This window comes from Sus scrofa, chromosome 17 (genome assembly GCF_054392235.1).
Source record: "Sus scrofa isolate SSC_HxYL_T2T_F1_AM1 chromosome 17, Sscrofa_HxYL_maternal_Yorkshire_Landrace_v2.0, whole genome shotgun sequence".
NCBI classification, from domain to species: domain Eukaryota; kingdom Metazoa; phylum Chordata; class Mammalia; order Artiodactyla; family Suidae; genus Sus; species Sus scrofa.
In genome coordinates, this window is record NC_139399.1 from 20,659,117 (window position 1) to 20,663,672 (window position 4,556).

A 4,556-nucleotide genomic window follows, 5' to 3' on the forward strand; every position below is an offset into this window, starting at 1 on the left:
CAGGTATAAAACCACCAGGCTCACCAAATGAGGCAGTACAGGGTGCTCCACTAGATCAAAGGAGGCTCCTCTGGAAAACCTGGCCATGGGGTTTACAGCTTAAGAAGTGGCTTTGCAACCAAATTCAGAATGTGGCAAATTCTTCAGGACTTCAGACACAGTTTTTAAGCTCCCCCATGGCATGGGAAGAAAAAAGGAAAGAGTGGGGAAGGTTCAAGTGTCAAAGAAACATAAAAAGGATCTAAGTCACATCACCTTATACAGTGTTTCAAATAATAAGAAAGTATATAAGAAAGAAAGTAGTCAGAAAGACTGTTTAAGGATTTGAGGAACTTTTGTTGGGTGGGTTTATGGCATTATGGTTATGTGAGAGAATATTTTCTTCTTTTTAGGTGTCTCATGAAGTACTCCGTGGCATCATGACTCAAACACTTGGATTTGCTTGAATGCCCTAACATATCTTAGCTTTAAAAAAGGAAAGATGACTGATGAAACAATTATGGCAAAGTGTTGATGGCTACTGAGGCGGAATACCTGGTACCTAGGGGGTTGTTATACTCTATTTTGTAACATTTGGAATTTTTATAAAAACAATTTAATAAGGGAAAATTAAATACTTATATAAAAACATGGGACTAAGTTATGGGATAAAGAAAGTGTTGGAGTTCCCGTCATGGCTCAGTGGTTAACGAATCCAACTAAGAACCACGAGGCTGCAGTTCGAACCCTGGCCTTGCTCAGTGTGTTAAGAATCCGGCATTGCCTTGAGCTGTGGTGTAGGTTGCAGACAGGGCTCAGATCTAGCATTGCTGCGGCTCTGGCGTAGGCCGGTGGCTACAATTCTGATTAGACCCCTAGCCTGGGAACATCCATATGCCCCAGGTGTGGCCCTAAAAGGACAAAAAAAAAGTATTGTATATTGCTCCATCTCCTCTCTTCAAGAGGACTGTTTGTTGCGCCATGCAGGTTGGCCAGTAGAGGGCATTGTGTAGCGTGGTTCCTGCTGGCCTATAAAAGATTTCAGGATTTTATTTTCTTTCTTTTTCTTCTCTCTTTTTTTTTTTTTTTTTTTTTTTTTTTTTTTTTTTTTTGTCGTTTTAGGGCGGCACCCACAGCATATTGAGGTTTCCATGCTAGGGGTCCAATCGGAGCTGTAGCCATCAGCCTACTCTAGATCCACAGCAATGTGGGATCTGAGCCGTGTCTGTCTGCAACCTACAACATAGCTCAGGGCAACCCTGGATCTTTAAACCACTGAGTGAGGCCAGGGATCGAACTTGTGACCTCAGAATGCCAGTCTGTCCTCAGGATGCCAGTCTGGTTTGTTAATTGCTGAGCCAGGACGGGACCTCTGGATTTCATGATTTTCATAGTCCATATTAGCAGCAAAGACAGATACGTCAGCAACCTGGTCTTCCTATTAGCTGATGTCATGTCTGCCAGCTCCTATTTTCATTTCTTCAGATATAAAAGGATTCTTGCTGTTATGAAAATTACCAAACGCACACTCAAGCAGAAGTCGGTACAGTAAACCTGCATATTCCCCATCACTGCTCACTTTCAACAATTCCCAGCTTTCTGCCTTTCTGGTTTCATGTACCCACTGGCCCTTCCACAACAATTATTTAAAAAAAAATAAAAGAGTATTTTAAAGGAAATCCCTGATATCACATCTAACCTATAAATACTTTCATAAGAATCTCTATCAAGTTAGAACCCTTTTGAAAACAACCTTCATGCCCTACTCACTTAAAATTGAAGTCATAAGCATCTACATAATTTTTTTTCCTCACCTCAAGTTGCTGTTAGCTGTGGCCTATGTCACAGAGGTTGCTCAGATCCACCTTTGCCTTGGCTGTGGCCTAGGACTCAGCTGCAGCTCCGAATCGAACCGTAGCTGGCAAACTTCCACATACCACAGGTGCGGCCATAGAAAGAAACAAAAATTGCAGGAACAGAGAGGTCTCTATCCCAGGACCCTTGGCAAAGGAGCCTCTGTGACACACGCCCCAAAGAGAGCAAGACCAGCTTGCAGGCACCTGGCTGACTTCAACTACAGGTGAGTGTGCTGTAGTTGTGTTAACTTGAACCAGGCTGAGGGATGCACAGAGAGCATTTCCAGGTGTGACTTCAAGGGTGTTTATGCAAGAAATCAGGATTCAGTTGGCAGACTGAGTAAAGAAGGGAAGGAGAAGGAGAAACGAAGAAGACGAGAAGGAAGGAAGAAGGAGAAGGAGGAGAAGAAGAAGCAGCAGAAGCAGAAGCAAAAGCAGCAGTAGCAGCAGCAGCCCCTCCCCATTGGGGGTGGGCATCATCATCCAATCCCTTGAGGGCCTAACAAGAACAACAAGGTTGGGGAAGGGTGAATTCTCACCCTCTGCTTCAGCTGGAAAAGCATCTTCTCCCGTCCCCAGACAGCAGCTTCCATGGACCTTCACACTCAGACCAGGACTCACACCACTGGTTCCCTGGTTCTAGCCCTTTTGCTGTGGACTGGAACTACACCACTGTCTTCCCTGGACCTCCAGCTTGCAGACTGTGTGAGCTAATCAGTCATGGGAAGTCTTTCCATTTTTCTAGATTGATCCTCTTGGTTCTAGTTCTCCAAATGACACAGTGAGGTTCCAGGCCACCTGGGCCCATCAGCCTAAAAGGTGACTCAGGAGTACCACAGGAGATTGTTGCCTAAACAGAAGCCCTGCCCAACCCTGGGTTTTGTCTTGTGCCCCATCATGTTAGAAAAAATACTCAAGCTTCCTTGGCCTCTTCATAAATGAAGGTCTCTAAAATTGGGGTGCAAAGGCTGTGAGGGACTCACATGAACAACTGTCACAGAAACAGAGCTGTGAATAAGAGGTGTGATGAAGCACCTCTTCAAATGGCTCTTTTGCTTTCCCTGGGAAGCCCAGTCCTCGAACAGATGGAGGGCACCCGCCACCCCCATGCTGGTTAGAGCCATGCGGCATGCAGCCCACTCTGCCCCTCTCTGCCATGGACCCTCTCCAGCACTGTCCATCACATGTCACTGAGCACGCAGTGATGCCCTCATCGCTCATGGTCCCCGGGACTGGTATTCATCCCTTCTCCACTGGCCCAAAGACCAACACACCTCAAAACCGACCCCGTTAAGACAGCCCAGCACCACTTGATACCAAGGTGGTAGCCTTTACCTTTTGAAGCTGCTTCATTATGTTTTGAAGGAAAGTCCTGATGCCAGTCTGATGGCACTGGGGATCACATCGTGCAAGGGTATGTGTATGGAAGGTCTTTGAAAACTAAAACATGCTATGGGAGAGCAATCTAAGACATCAAAGTGGGAGGGGTCAAGTTGATGTGTAGGACACAATAAGAGAAAAGCTCGAATGAGCAGGAAGTCTCTGTGTTTGATCTGGCTGCCGAAATTTCTTATTGTAATGAGTAGATGAAAAGGGCATTAAAAGTCAGTCCACAAACATAAGCAAAACATTCTCTGACATAAATTGTACCAATACTTTCTTAGGACAGTCTCCTTAGGCAATAAAAATAAAAGCAAAAATAAATAATAAAATTTACAAGCTTTTGCACAGCAAAGGAAACCGGAAACAAAAGGAAAAAAAAAATCTATAGACTGAGAAAAAATATTTGCAAATAATATGACCGACAAAGTATTAACTTCCAAAATACACAAACCAACCATACAACTCAGTAACAAAGAACCAAATATCCCCACAGAAAACTGGGAGGAGTTCCTGCTCTAGGGCAAGGGGGATTAGTCACATCTCTCAGAGCCAGGATGCGGGTTTGATCCCCAGCCCAGCACAATGTTTTCAAGACTCTGGTGTTGCCACAGGTGCCCTGCAGATCATAACTGGGGCTTAGGACAGTTTACTGGCCAGGGAACTTCCATCTGTCTCGGGGTGGCCAAAAAAGGAACAAAGAAAAGAAAAAGAAAAGGGGGCAAAAGACCCCTAAATAGACATTTCTCCAAAGAAGAAATACAGCTCAAAAGGCACATGAAAAGATGCTCAATGATGCTAATTATGAAAGAAATGAAAATCAAAAGACAATGAGGTGTCACCTCACTCCAGTCCGAATGACCATCCTTCAAAGTCTATAAATAGGAATTCCCTGGTGGGCTGAGTCCCTGAAGGACTCAGCATTGTCACTGTTGTGGCTCAGGTTACTGCTGAGGTTACTGCTGTGGCCCTATCTGACCCCTGGTCTGGGGAACCTTTGCATACCATGGGGATGACACCCCCTGCAAAAGTCTGCAATTAACAAACTCTAGAGAGGGTGTGGAGTAAAGGGAACCCTCCTGCACTGTTGATGGGAATGTAAATTGATGCAGCCACTATGGAAAGCAGTATGGAGGTTCCTTAATAAACTAAAAATAGAGTTGCCATATGATCCAGCAATCCCGTCCCTGGGCATCCATCTGGACAAATTCAAAAAGATACATGCACCCGTATGTTCATAGCAGTAGGATTCATGGAAGAAACTACATGTCCACCCACAGATAAATAACATAAAGAGTAAGAGATATATATGCCACATACATATATGATACACACACACAT